This window comes from Pygoscelis adeliae, unplaced genomic scaffold (assembly GCF_000699105.1).
Source record: "Pygoscelis adeliae isolate BGI_AS28 unplaced genomic scaffold, ASM69910v1 Scaffold63, whole genome shotgun sequence".
Lineage (NCBI taxonomy): Eukaryota > Metazoa > Chordata > Aves > Sphenisciformes > Spheniscidae > Pygoscelis > Pygoscelis adeliae.
The window spans coordinates 487,221-501,153 of record NW_008824414.1 but is presented as its reverse complement, the minus strand read 5'-3'; the positions used below and the strand labels follow the sequence as shown (position 1 = coordinate 501,153).

The following is a 13,933-nucleotide window of genomic DNA, read 5'->3' as shown; positions in this document are numbered from 1 at the left end:
AGGAGGGGTTGTCCCAAAAGGAGGGCTTGTCTGGGAGTTGAACCCAGGACCTCTCGCACCAAAGCAAGAATTGTACCCCTAGACCAATGAGCCAGGGTGTTGCACCCCTTTTTCACCCCCAGGCCCTCTGCCCCCCACATTTTGGGGTTAGGGGTGCAGCTGAGGCTGTGGTTTTCCCCCAACACACCTGCAGCCTGCAGGTGCCAGGAAGCGTTCCCAGGCCAGGCGTGCCTGCAGGCAACCTCAGGGCTTTTCTGTGGGGCATGGGGGGCTCTGGCAGCCCCGCAGCTGGCAGGGAGGGGGCTCTGGGGAGGCAAAAGGACATGGAGATGCTGGGGGTTGAACCCAGGGCCTCTTACATGCAAAGCAAGCGCTCTCCCGCTGAGCTACATCCCCCTGCACCAGCACCACCTCACTCCTGCCTCCTGAGGGTCCATCCTGCCCATGTGAATATGCATAGCCAGGACATGGCACTGACTTGACTGTGCCAGGCACTGCTGCCCTCATCATGCCCTAGTTGTGTCACAGCCCCATGCACCGCCAGGGAAGGTGGGTGCCCAAAAGGAGGGCTCGTCCGGGAGTTGAACCCGGGACCTCTCGCACCCGAAGCGAGAATCATACCCCTAGACCAACGAGCCAGGGCAGAGCTATTTTCCCTGCCGTTGGCCCCTGTGCTCCATCCACCCATGGCCACGGGCACAGGGTGATGGCTCCTGGGTGCTCCCATCTCCCATCACTGCCCCTCAGAAACCCATTTCATGTGGTCCCAGGGCTAACGATCTCCCTCTCCTCTGCCCCATGGGTGCTGGTGTGGCTTTGGGGCAAGGGACAGGAGCTGCGAGTGCCGGGTTACTGGGAAATACCGCCAGTCATTCCCTTTTCCCAGGAGCTGCCAACTGTGGGGATCAGCAGGGTGCTGGCACTGGGGGTCCCACAGGTGCAGTGGGGAGCAGGACTGGGAGGACAGCTCTGGGGCAGACCAGGGGGATTTTTTCTGGATGCAGTCCCCGAGGGTAGGGCTGCCTGTAGCTGTGCCAGGGTGGGAAGCCGAGCTGCTGCAGGAGCCCTGGCTGGTGGGCACCCCCTCTCCACGCAGGACAGCTGCAGGGGGAACAGGGTGAAGAGCTGATTTTCAGACAGCCTGCCTGCAGCAAGCCTCCGATGCTAATTATATCGCATTGAAGGCTGTGCCAGAGCAAGGGATCCCTCCCTGGGGCACATCCAAACCCCGTGACCTGACCCGGGGGAACTGGGAGGAAGGATCAGCCGCAGGCAGCGCAGGCAAGTCTTGCTCCTATCCCCTGCCCTGCAAATCATGGAGGAGTGGTGAGGAGCAGGCAGGGGGAGCACTGCACCCCCATGATTTCCAGGTCACATAACCCACCAGGGCTGCCCGGCCCCTTCAGCCCCATGCATCCAGTGCTAACACTAGCCACCTTACACAGCAATAACCAGATCACCCTTGTCCTCTTTGGGAAATGTGCAGACACCTAATTCTCAGCAAACGTGAATGAACAGCCTTGGAATATTTAATTGAACAATTCTTGAATTTGAAACACAAATCCACAAGTATTTCACTCCCAGGACCTTGTAAACCATTGGGATTTGGGCCCCGCTTTCATTGCACTTGTCCCCATCTCTTCTTTTCCCAAGGGCTGTCCTCCCCAGGGGGAGAAGCTCAGAGGAGAACAGGGGTGTAGCACAGCCGGGAGCAGTGTCTGGTAATGATTTGGGCTCAGGGTGAGGCACGGTGCTGGTGGAGCCAACAGGGCTGCAGGCTCCCTGGGGTGCAAGCCTTGTGAGCCCCACTCCCACATGTAGCACCAGGAGGGCCAGACCGGGATGCCAGTGCCTTTTGATTTGTGTGCTTCTTCCCCTGTGATTCACACGTGTGGGTGGCCTGTTATTTTCCTGCTTTATGGGATTTCCAGCCCTGGGGAAGAACTGGAGCCCTTGCCGGAGCCATGGCCTGTCTGGCTCCCCAGGCTGGCACAGGGCTCTTGCGTGGCAAGGAGGGCACCCCGAGAAACCACAGCCAGCCCCTGCCCTGCTTGGGGTGGGATGTCCTCTCGGTGGTGCCCTCTCCTGCCTCATAAGAGGTTGGGATAACTCAACCATGAAACCACTTTCTCTCCCCTTCCTAAAGCCTAAGAGCAGGTGCCCTCTCTGCTTTGGTGGGAAATTGTGTTGCAATGCTTTGGTGGGCAAGGAAGGAGATTTTTATTGGCAAACAAGTCCCATCTCAGTCTGCCACGCCTGCAGACTCCCAGCTCCAGGGGCCCTGTCTCCAGCTGGCTGGCTCCAGACACATGTCCCCAAGGGCCCTGGCCAGGAGTCCTTGCCCCAGCGAGGACAATGAGGGACGCTGCCCGTTGAGGCCAGCTAGGACTCCTGGCATTGCCCTCAGCTTGGCGCCCGGGTGCTGGGGTGGGATACACCTTTTGCAGCCCAGCAAAGGTGCTGGCAGTGGATCTGTTTCTTCATCCCGTCCCACTGCTGTGAGTCACCAGGATTTTTGTCTTCTCATCTGGATGTGCAGAGAAGCCACAGATAGATGTGCTGGAATTGTGCAGACCCAGCAATCATCCAGCCACCACCAATCCCTCCATCCCTATCACCAGCCCTATGCTGCCTGGGGCTTCCACTCCTGATGGTCACACTCGCTTGCTACTCACACCAGTCTTCCCTTTTCCATGACAACTCTCTATGCTTCTCCACTTGCTCCAACACAAACCATGACTTCATCCCTCCTCCCCGCCTCCTCCATCCCCAGGGGGGCTGTCCTGGTTTCAGCTGGGATAGAGTTAATTTTCTTCCTAGGAGCTGGTACAGTGGTTAAACCACGACAGGGGCAAAGTACCCACCACCATACGAAATGCTCACTGTCTGCTTCTGTTGGCTTCCCCAAGCAGGCAAATGCAGAGAAACCTGAGCAAGCCCATTTGCCACATGTGGTGGTGCAGGTTGGGGTGTCCCCATGGTTACACACACCCCAAAGAAGAGATTGACACCCCCATGGATGTGACCCTGCAATGGGGAGCTACCACCATGACCTTCCCAGGCCTTGTTGAGCTGGAGTACCCCACCGCAATTCGTGCACTGTAATTTGTGCTGGTGCAGTTGACTTCACCAAAGCAAAGGATAGAAGAAAGAAAACAAAGGGAAATAGGAGTCTCCAGGAAGAAATGGCTGCTGTGGGAGGAGGATGCTGAGTGACAGCAGGGAGAAGGTTTCCTCCAAGGACATGAGCAGGTAAGGGAAGATGGGAGGTGAGCAGAAGACATGAAACTCAACAGATACAGGCATGGGCAAAGGGTTGCTTTTGGGCTAAGCTCCAGGCTTTTCTGAGAAATGCTTCTGCTGCTGCAGTTGAAAGCCATGAGTGGGCAATGCTGGGACCAAACCCCAGGACCCAGCTATTTCCTTCCGTGTGTATCCTTCCACACACTAAGCATTATTTTTCATCTCAGTCTTGATATGTAATTCCCTGTTTCTCACCAGGGCCTTTGACTGCACTGTCTTTGCAGGAACTTGTATTTTAGGGCCTGATCAGCAGGTCTGTGGGGTCCTGCCCTGGGCAAGCGCTGGCTGGGGGGGATATGTAGCAGAGTGAATTCAGGACGGCTTTTGAGCTGGGAGCCAAGACAGCATGGCTCCCAGCTAAGAGTCACAGCACCCGTGGGAGAAAGGGTACCAGGTCCCTTGGGACAAGGATCCCTGCAGGGCACCAAGGTCCTCACTTCCCCGACTTTGTCTGCACCAAGACATCACAATTTTCAAGTCAAATCAAGGACCTGTGTGGATTTTAGTCTCCTTTGAGACACTGGCTCTTCCAAAAAAAAATCTGTATAACCTCAACAGTGGAGTCATTCAGTGAAAAGCCACGTAATAATGTCATTATTCTGCCCCCCTGCTCCATCCTGGACTGTCCTATGCAACAGACTGGTGGAAGACAGTTGCACCAGCTCCAGATGCCTACAGCTTTCTAACAAAGCTTTTGCTGGAAATCCAGTGCTTTTCCTCATTGCAGCATTCAGGAGAATTTTGTGTCCCATCTCTGCAGACAATTTCTGGAGCTGGGGTAAAAATATCTGTGCAGTTCTTGGAAGAGGGACATGAAACCACACCTCTCTTCTCCTGGTGCTCTGACTGCTGAGCAATTGCCACGTAAGTTTTCTCCAAATTAGGAGCATCTCTGTGAAGATCTCCTGAGCAATAAAACCAGTTGAGCTTGGTCAAAGGCTTTTGAAGACCAGCATGCTTACAAGCTCAGCATAATCCCTCATTATAAACACTCATAAGCTTTATGCAAATTGTCACACTACCAAAATGCTTAAAGTATGAAAGAAGATTTAAACAATACCCATGGAGGACTTAGTCACACTCTTACTCCTCCTTCCATCACCTGAAAAGTTTCTGTTTGATGATACCTGGCATCTTAAAAAGAGGCTTTACTCAATGCCTGGCATCTTTTTCCAGAGACACCTGCATCCCCTCACTGTAAAACAATTATTGTCCAATGCTCTAATGTGTTCAACTAAAATCTTGGGTCCTAGTCTTTGGGAAGAGCTCAGTGTGGAGCTCACTGTGCTGTGGCTGGGGCCAGGGATGGGGTTATCCTTGTCCTCCTCTAACTGACCAGCTCATGGGCATGGGACTTGCAGATCTCTCCACTCAGCAGCAGAGCAAAGCTCCCTTCTGTGCACCAGTCCAGCTTTTGCTCTTGCCTCTGTATCTGGAGCACACAGGGAAATTATAATTTTTTCTTTATGTCCTTATTATTACGTTTATATATCTTTCCTGATGGCATTACCACAGGTCTCAGTGTCCATCACACTTGCTGTCTATGAGAAATGCTAGGATGCCTCTCCCCACAACACCTCTGATCAATCAGTGCTCAGTCACTGGTCTCAGCAAATTTGGGCTCCCAAACGTCTGTGTGTCCAGAGGAAACCTGGGTAACCCTGCACCACGTTTCACATCACAGGCACCCCTATTTCTCTGACGGGGCCGGGTATACTACTGCGGGCATGGGCTACTGGACAAGGTGCACCCGTATCCAGGGGGGGATGTCATTCCCTGAGCCATCATACTGAGCTAGCATGGGGACACGGGTATATTCAGCTCATATTATTCATAGTGCTCACTCGAGGCAAATGTCGCACCTGTACATATGCATGTCTATGCGTGCATTCAGCAGCACAGAACAAAACATTTCTGCTGCTTCGCTAAGAGATACAGCCAGATGCAGACACATCACACGCCTCACTGGCACCTGGGCTATCTAGGTTTGAGTCAGTACATACTTGTTTGTATAAGGCCCCTTTGCCACATGCTGTTGTGAAGAGTAAGAATAAAGAGCCTAATGCTTAAGGTCTGTTTTTGCCCTGGTATATCTTGGGAATTTTTTACTCTTCATCATCACCCATAAAACATTGGGTGTGTTAGACGTAGGATGACGATCCAAAGGAGCATCTCTCAAGAAGCCCGCTTCTGCCTTTTTTCCCTGACCCCACATCCATCCTCCTTAGCTCACCCAAAAAATTGTGCAAAATGCAGGGTAAATGCCATTTTGAAATGTCAAACCTTCATGTTCCCACCTCCTCAAGGGAAGAGGCAACAAGTCTGCTCCTGCGGGAAGTCATCCCTAAGCAGGTGCTTGCTATAGGGCAGCAGGAGGGGTTTCCAGGCTGAGAAACTGTTGCCTTTGGGCTGGTCACAGCAAACCACACACTTACTTCAGCCCAGTATGGAGCTGAGCAGCAGAAACTCCCATTTCAGACAAAAAAGAAACCTCCCCCAGCAACAAGTTGCCTCCAGAGCAGGTTACCCCTCCAGACCAGAGGCACAAAGAACACCAGAAGACTCAGACTATGATGTAACATGACTTTAATGAGAAGGAGAAGGAGAATAAACCAGTTCAGAGTATGAGAAGTGCATTTCCAGCGCTTGGTAAAGAAACGGGTAAGCCCCACTCCAGGACAAGCCGATCCCTACCAGGTGTTCCTCTGCCCCACCACCCCGTGACTATCATCTTCCGTCTACAGCCCGCTATAAGCATTTTTGCCCAGCCAGCAGCAAATGCTGTGTAGCACTGCAGGGTGTGGAAATACAAAGTAAGGCTTAGCAAGAGAGAGGTATACAGAGGCACAGTCTCGAGTGACAAGCTCGCATGGCTCCCTTCCTCCTGGGGGGGTTGCAGGTGCCCCCCACAGCCAGGAAACCCACAGGCATTTCCTTAGTCCTATTCCCCAGTCTTGGTCCTGTGCTTCATTTGTCCTTCCCGACATGGCCACTCTGCTGGCATTGGCAGGAGGAGGTGACCGCTGGGGACACCCCTACAGCCCGCTGCCCAGGCACAGCAGTCCCACCTTCCCCAGCCCCCGGGGACCACTGGAGGCCACGGGGACCCCACAGCACCGGAGGTAGCTCCCGACAGCCACCGACGCCGTAGACCCCACCGTCGTGTTTTGCAGGTAGGAGCTGAGGATGGGCCCAGGCAGGGTGATGACGACGGTGGGGGGCTGGATGATGGTGGTGGAGTCTGCACAGCGGCGGAAGCAGGGCTGGTTGCAGCTGGTGGCCAGTGGCCGGGGACTGCAGGAGGAGGGCAGGCAGAGGTCATAGCAGGACATCGCTCGGCGAGGACGTACACCTGAAAGCCAGAGCCAGGGGGTAAATGCAAAGCAGAGGCTGGGCCACCCCTACTGAGCCCTCACCCAGCAGCTCCCATAATAAGAGGTGTGGGAGAGCTAGCTAGAGGGTGAGTTTGGATGGTTTAGAAACCCCGAAGGATAGCTTTCCAAACGGGCAGGAGCCAGCTTCCCCCTTCCCTCACCCCGTAACCTGCTCGGGAGAAAGCAAGGAGTTTGGTTTGAGCTGTACGGCTGGGGGAGCTGGAGGCACCAGATGCTGAAAGCGCTGAGAGCAGACCCACTCCTGCACGCTGCCTGCCTTCAAGCTGACAGCAAGCCTTCAGCAAGCAAATGCTCACTGAGATGCATCTAGTTGTAGCAAAACCCACTTAAATCAATACAACGTGAGTGAGCTGGACTTAACATGAGCTGAGCTATCCCATCCCAAAATATAAGGGACCTCTGATGCCCTGCCATAAACAGGGACTCATCGATCCCTGCAACCTGGGCACGTGCTGTTCTTTTTTTTCTTCAGCAAGGACAACCATGCAGGATGCACCTGCCTATGTGGTTACGGATCCTGCAAGCCCTGCATCCCACAACCCTTTGCACTCCTCATTTTGGAGCAGAAATAAACACTTCCCCAACATCCTCTGTAGGCAGGAGGGAGGCAGGTAACAAACCTTGAACTCTTGTGGAGGACCAGGCACAAGGCATCGGTGAAAGCAACAGCTCAGCAGGGAGGAGACGGAGCCCGTCTCGACTTACCCAGATGGAGGTGGCAGCGGCAGCTGGGAGCAGGTGGTGGGGCCGGGCACCGTGCAGTGTTTTATAGGGTGCCCCGGCCCCTGGGGGAACAGGTACATACCTTCCACCTGAAACTCCTCAACAACTGGCAGTTTTCTCCTGGAAAGCTCCCCCGGCGGATTAAACAGTTCCCTCTTTCATCTGTCATGTTTTGTGCTTCCATTTAATACTGAGTAAGATTGAAATTATTTGGGCTACAGGCATTAATTACCTTGCTTCCTAAGGCCAAAGTACCTTTTAGGTCTTATGCCACCTGGCAGGAGAGTGTTTCAGCAGAATTCAGGGCATCGCTCGGTGCATCGCATCGCTCCTCACCTTCCTCCGAGCACAACCAATTCAGCTCCCCAGTGCAGCTGAGGTGAGCTCAGGGATGTAGGCTGAACACAAGAAACATGTATTTGTAGGTAAACCCTGTGACATCGACAGCAGGAAAACCAGGGGGGCTGCAGGGGTGAGGATGCTGGGGGACCACGCACGGCTGGGAGAAAAATGCCAGAGGGCATTTCTCCTGCCCCAGCTGCCCAGGTACTACAGATGCAGACATGGGGACTAGAGCTAGCCCGGCATGAGCAAACTGTTATGCTTTTGGATCCACTTAGAAGATTTTTGCCTTTTTTTTGTTATTATTCCTCATGCCTGGGGTATGAATTCTGCTTGGAAAGCACATCAAATTTTAAAAGCAAAGTAATCATGGGCCCTGGAGTCCACCTCTGAAGAAGATGCACACCAAAACTGACTGATTTTGCACAGTGAGCCGATTTCCAAGGCCAAGAGCCTTTCCATCCTGCTCTTTGGATATGCTAACAGCAGTGAGCCAGAAGTTCACAGCTATACTTCCTTGTGATGGAATGACATCGTGAAGACATTTTTAATTACAAGCTGTGGCATTTCTTCCCCTTCACTAATCATCTTCCCTCTCTTTTTTTTTTTGTGCCTCTGTGGACTCCCATGATCCCAGGGAAAACAGCCCTTCCTGGGGGACTCCCTTCCAGGCTTCCAGATAGAGGCTAGGATCTTTGATTTGCAGCCTCGCTGTGTGTTTCAGTTTTGCAACCCAGTTTAAGTACTTGAGGTTCTGCTCACATTGGACCATCGTGTCCCAGAAGAGTACCCACATATGCAGCGATGCTTGAAAAAAATGCACGGGGGCAATTAGAGAGGGCATGTTGCTGAATGTGAGCAGATCTGTGTACTGAAACAAGTCCTTTGCCTGGAGAAGGGGACAGGGGAAACAAAAGGCAAGTGTCAGGAAGTTAAAATAATCAGATTTGTGTAATGAATGAGATTAAAACAAAGGAAAACCATAGGGGAAAGAGCTCTTCCTGGAAATGCAGGTATTTGGGAGAAAGACAAGGACTGTTTTTTCTGACCCATATTCATTTCAGGGAATGAGCACTTTCTACTTAAGACATGGCTTTCTCTGGAGGAACCACAAAACCGAGAAAATTTCACCAAACCAAACACGTCAGACCCATTTTCTTAACTTCTGCACATCCTGGATCCAGGATGTGTGGCCATCTCAGCCCTGGTTCTTCCTGCAGGTAAGGGCACGAAGAGAAACATGGCCCTGGACCAATACTCGCTGTGTTTCCCTTTGCATCACCAGCCCCAGCAGCACTTTGCAACTCCAATTTCACTGCTCTGCATTTTGATTTCCAACAACACAAGGGCTAGATGTCTCTGAGACCGGCTGGAGGGTGGAAGCTTGCCCCTGCCTCAAAATTTCTCCTGAAAGCCAAAGGCAAAGGCACATTTTGGAGCAGCAACAGACCCACTGCATCCCATCTCCAAGGAACACCTGCATCCAGCGCTCTTGCCCAGGGCTTGCCCCGGCGCCATAGCGAGTATGATGTGTGGGGACCGCTCCCAGGCAGCTGATGGGCAAGCTGGCCACCCCAGTGCCAGGAGGCAGCATCCTGACACAGACAGACCCACCTGGGCAGCAGCCCCACCACTGCAGCCACGGAGCATCCTTGGCTGCCTGTGTCCTTGCCAGGGCAGGCTTGGGGTGTTTCAGGGCCACTGTGTGCAGCCTGGGGAGTGGAGCACAGTTGGTGCCGCTGGGGAGATCCAGGCTCTGGCTGCCATGTGCCACCCCGGGGCTGCAGATGATCCAGTTTCATGCTGGCACACGTCCCCTGTAATTGCCGGGTCCCCAGGTGGGCTGATGCTCCACGGCGTCACCGAGGCTGGCATGTCCCCCCCCCAGGAGGCCTCGTCACCGTGCGCCAGGGCAGGGGCAGGAGTGTGCCAGGGTGGACACAGCCCAGCAGGGTTGAAGCGTGTCCCAAGGGAGTCAGCTTGTCTCCTCTCCTGGCTGCCTCTGCCCTGCAAGCCCCCAGGTCCCATCCTGCTGCAGCAGCCCCCATGCCATGCACCACCGCCCAAGGAGGAGCCTGTACCCACCACCCCTTCCTATTTCACCACCTCCAGCTGCAAGTTGGTGTTTCTCCAGGGCTGTAACCTCTGTGCACCGAAACCCATACCTTTTCCCCAGGAAATCTCGTGCATCCCTCTTGCAGGGTGCCTGGCTGTCCGGGCACAGACATCCCCCTTTCCCAGGCCAGCAGAGCTGGCCAAGCACTGCAGCATCCCACAGCAGCAGGACGGAACGGGGCCAGTGTTTCCCTGCAGCCCAATCACTGTTTCTGGCTCGGGAGAGGGAAGCAGCTCCCAGCTGGTCCCTAGGGGCATCTCCCCAAGGCATGGGAAGGAAACATGGCCCCAGGGAAGGTCGAAAAGCCAGCGCAGGGCTTGCAGCATGGGCAGCTAAGCCTGAGCTTCCTCACCTTGCCTCCAAGCCACAGCATTGCTTGACCACATCCTCATCCATGGAAAGAAGGGGTGGGAGCAGGGAAGGCACCTGCAAGGCTGGTACAACATGTTTCCCCAGCTGCGTCAAAGAACAGACATGCTCTGAGAAATGCAAGGCTTCCCCCTCTGCAAGACTGGCGGGATTTCAGCAGTTAAAAACCTCCCATCAGGCAAGTCTTTTTACTGCTTTCCTCTTCATCTTGCAGTAGCTCACCCTCTCCTTTCCCCAGGAACCTCCACTGCGAGCACTGCTGCAGACACAGGAGGGAGCTGCCAACACGCAGCAGCTATGCCATCCTCAAAAAAGCACCTCTAGGACATTGCGATGGCTCAGCAAGGCACAGCTTTGTCCAGGGTTGGCTTTTGGCTCCATTGGTGTGATACGGATGCTCAGCGCTTGTGTAGGAGATGCAGAAAAGAATAAATTGGCTGACAGAGCAGAAGGGAAAAAAGCAGTGTCCAGGCTCAGGGTGTGCCCACACCACTGCCCGGCCAGCACGGCCAGCCTGTTGCTGATCTTCCCTGCCCATGGTTTGGTGCTTTGCCTCCCAGAGAAGACGTAGTTGGCTCGCAGGAGGGTGGCCAGCAGGTGGGCTGGGGAATAGAGGGGTACAGTACCCTGCTCCTGCATGGGAGTTTGGGGCCCAGCATGTTGCACAGAAGGGCAACGCAGGTCCATGAGCAACCAGGAGCAGCTTCAGCAAGTGGGAGCAGCAATCCAGAGGCAATAAGACATGTATTTAACATGAATGACCAAAAAAGAGAGAAGCAAGAGGAAGCTGGCCACACCAAAAGCTTCCCCCTGGGTGGGGGTCCCCAGGGCTCCGACGAGGGTGGGATTCGAACCCACGCGTGCAGAGCACAATGGATTAGCAGTCCATCGCCTTCACCACTCGGCCACCTCGTCCCCTGCTCCAACACTTTTTGGGATTTTTTTTCTCCTTTTTGATCAAAGGCTGCAAACCTGTGGCTGGTTCTTCAGGGTGTCCTCTAGGCAGAGCCATGGCAGGCCATCTGCTGGGCCGTGGCCGCCAGCTGCCCACCTGCCTGTTGCAGGCCAGCTGGGCAGGGCAATTCATTTGCCCCTCTCCATACTCCCTTCTGTCCCTGTGTTCAGAGGATGGCAAAGGGCAGGGTGGCATTTATTTTTGCCATAGAAGTGTGTGCCCCAGGCTTTGTTACTTGTTGCAGGCCTCCATCACCCCCACCCCCACCCCAACCTGTGTTCACAGGGTTTTCCTGCAGGATTCAGCAGCAGTTGTGCAAATTAATGGGGAAGATGGTAGGCGTCCAGCCAGCATTGGATGTACCTCTTTGTTTCTCAAATCCCCTGGGGTCTGGAGATAGTTTGGGATATCTTCTCCACTGTGGGCTCCCCAGGGCGAGTGGGCAGAATGAAATTTCTTGCCCCTAGAATGGGGTCACCTGGGACAGAGGGGTAGGGGGCTCCACTGCTCGAAGCAGGGCAGAGACCCCCCAGCAATGCCCTCAGCTTGGGGCAGGGAGGAAAAACAGCCCTCAGCCCAGGCACCACTGGGAGTCGAACCCAGGATCTCCTGTTTACTAGACAGGCGCTTTAACCAGCTGAGCCATGGTGCCCACCTGCCTCACAGCCATGGGGTGCCCCCCAACACACCTGACCCTCTGCCCCCTCACCCCGTGTCCCACACCACTGCCCCGGGTCTGGGGTACCCCAGCCCCCAAACCCTTCTCTATCTGCCATTGCAAGCACCCCCAGTGATGACCCAGGCCCCTGGCACAAGGAGCCCAACACCTCCCCTACCAGCACCAGCTCAGTTTTGGGGTCCCAGCCCCTGCAGGGACTTGCTGCCCCCCTCCCTTATCCCTGGCAGAGCCCTGCCAGCTGCCCCCAGCCCCTGCACTGCCATGAGGTGGCTGCCTCTGTCTCGGCTTTCTCTTTGGCTGCTCACCCCAGCACCCCGTGGGTCCCCAGGGCATCGCCCAGGTGCCCGGCTCACCCATGAGTGCTCAAGGCCGACCCGAACAATCTCAGTGCAGCATCTGAGGGCTCAGGCACCCCCAAAGTCTCCAGTTTTTTGAGAGGTGCATGAGACATACCGAGGGGGAGAGTGGCCAGGAGCAGCTCCCTGGTGCAGCAGGTGCTGGCGACACCCAGTGCTCACCCAGCTGCGTTTACCTCCTCCTGGCCCAGCCCGACTGTGGGAACTGGGAAGGGGACCTGGGAAGGGGACAAACTACTGCTTGGCCATTGCCAGCCGGCAGGGAGGCTGAAACAGCGAAGATGAAACAGCCCTGCAGCACCCTCCAACTGTGCCAGCTGCCAAAGGGGACCCTCCACTGGGGAGGTCCCTGACCCCTGGCACCAGCAGCTCCTGGGTGCAGGGAACTCTGTGCACTAGTGCTGGCAGCCCAGGTAGGGCTGGGGCAGGGTACCTGTGGGGGACAGGATCTGGGGTGGGTCCCAGCTGCACATGATTCTCACTTAGGGTGCGAGAGGTCCTGGATGCAACTCCTGGACAAGCCAAGCCCTGCTTTTGGGCACCCACTGCCCCACTTTGCTTTTTGGAGAGGCAAAAGGACATGGAGATGCTGGGGGTTGAACCCAGGGCCTCTTACATGCAAAGCAAGCGCTCTCCCGCTGAGCTACATCCCCCTGTCCATGGGCAGGGGTGGGGGCCTGGGCAAGTCCCCTCACCCCCCACCGCTGCCCCACTGCCCACCGCTCACCCTGCTCTGCCCCCAGGGCCCCGACCCCAGAAGCAGACCCTCAGGGCACACGGCTGCCATCAGCACCCGTGCTGCTCTGCGGTTCCCACCCCTTCCTCCATCTGCCTCCCTGCCCAAGCACCCTGCAGCATCTCCCTGCCAGCTCTTGGGGGTCCAGCCTGCCCACGGGGACATGCCAGTTAGGACATGGGACTGACCCCACTGTGCCAGGTACCGCTGCCCTCTCTGTGCCCTGGTTACACCATGGTCCCACGTGCAGCCGGGGAAGGTGGGTGCCCAAAAGGAGGGCTCGTCCGGGAGTTGAACCCGGGACCTCTCGCACCCAAAGCGAGAATCATACCCCTAGACCAACGAGCCAGGGTGCTGCACCCCATTGCACCCCCAGCCTCTGTGCCCCACACACTTTTTGGGGTTTTAGGGGGGCAGCTGACGCTGTGTGTGTCCCTTGGCACACTCTGGGAGCAGGGAGGTCCCTCTTGCTGTGGCCTGTCCATGCAGCCAGCAGCTGGAGGTGGCCGTGGGGCATTAGCGCCCAGCATCTCCAATTCCCACCATCTCTGGGGATTTTCCTCCTCAGAACCACCTCCCTGGCTCTTGCAGGGGTTGAAATGGCCCATGCTTAGCAGCATCACCCCCCGCCCTTCTTCCTCCATGGGGCATCCCCCAAAGCCGAAGTCCCCCTCTGACCGGGCTTTCTCATCACTCCCAGAAAATGCCTGTTGCTGCTTCCTTCCCCAGCCCCCTGGAGCTGCTGCCCGTGGGATTTGGGGCTTTGCAGGCTCTGGGTGTCCCTTGGGTGCCCCTGGGCTGGCCAGGACAGGGAGGACGGCTATGGGCAGACTGGGGACATGTTCTTCTGCACACAGCCCCCAGGCAGAGCTGCTCAGTGGGGACGTGGCTGAAGCAGGGCCCCGCTCTGCCGTCCCCGACTGCTCTGACAGCCCCTTGCCCACCCAGGAGGGGATGAG

The 13,933-nt window shown here is 55.7% G+C and overlaps 6 non-coding genes across 6 annotated transcripts; all 6 read right to left on the bottom strand.

The window, feature by feature from the left end:
- Nucleotides 1-324: 324 nt before the first annotated feature.
- Nucleotides 325-396, bottom strand: TRNAA-UGC. The gene has a single exon. It is a non-coding gene; the product is annotated as a tRNA-Ala (tRNA).
- A 170-nt stretch (nt 397-566) lies between these two features.
- TRNAP-CGG lies at nt 567-638 on the bottom strand. The gene has a single exon. It is a non-coding gene; the product is annotated as a tRNA-Pro (tRNA).
- A 10,443-nt stretch (nt 639-11,081) lies between these two features.
- Nucleotides 11,082-11,163, bottom strand: TRNAS-GCU. Its single transcript has one exon. It is a non-coding gene; the product is annotated as a tRNA-Ser (tRNA).
- Nucleotides 11,164-11,781: 618 nt separating this feature from the next.
- Nucleotides 11,782-11,855, bottom strand: TRNAT-AGU. The gene has a single exon. It is a non-coding gene; the product is annotated as a tRNA-Thr (tRNA).
- A 964-nt stretch (nt 11,856-12,819) lies between these two features.
- TRNAA-UGC lies at nt 12,820-12,891 on the bottom strand. Its single transcript has one exon. It is a non-coding gene; the product is annotated as a tRNA-Ala (tRNA).
- Nucleotides 12,892-13,250: 359 nt separating this feature from the next.
- Nucleotides 13,251-13,322, bottom strand: TRNAP-UGG. Its single transcript has one exon. It is a non-coding gene; the product is annotated as a tRNA-Pro (tRNA).
- Nucleotides 13,323-13,933: the final 611 nt, after the last annotated feature.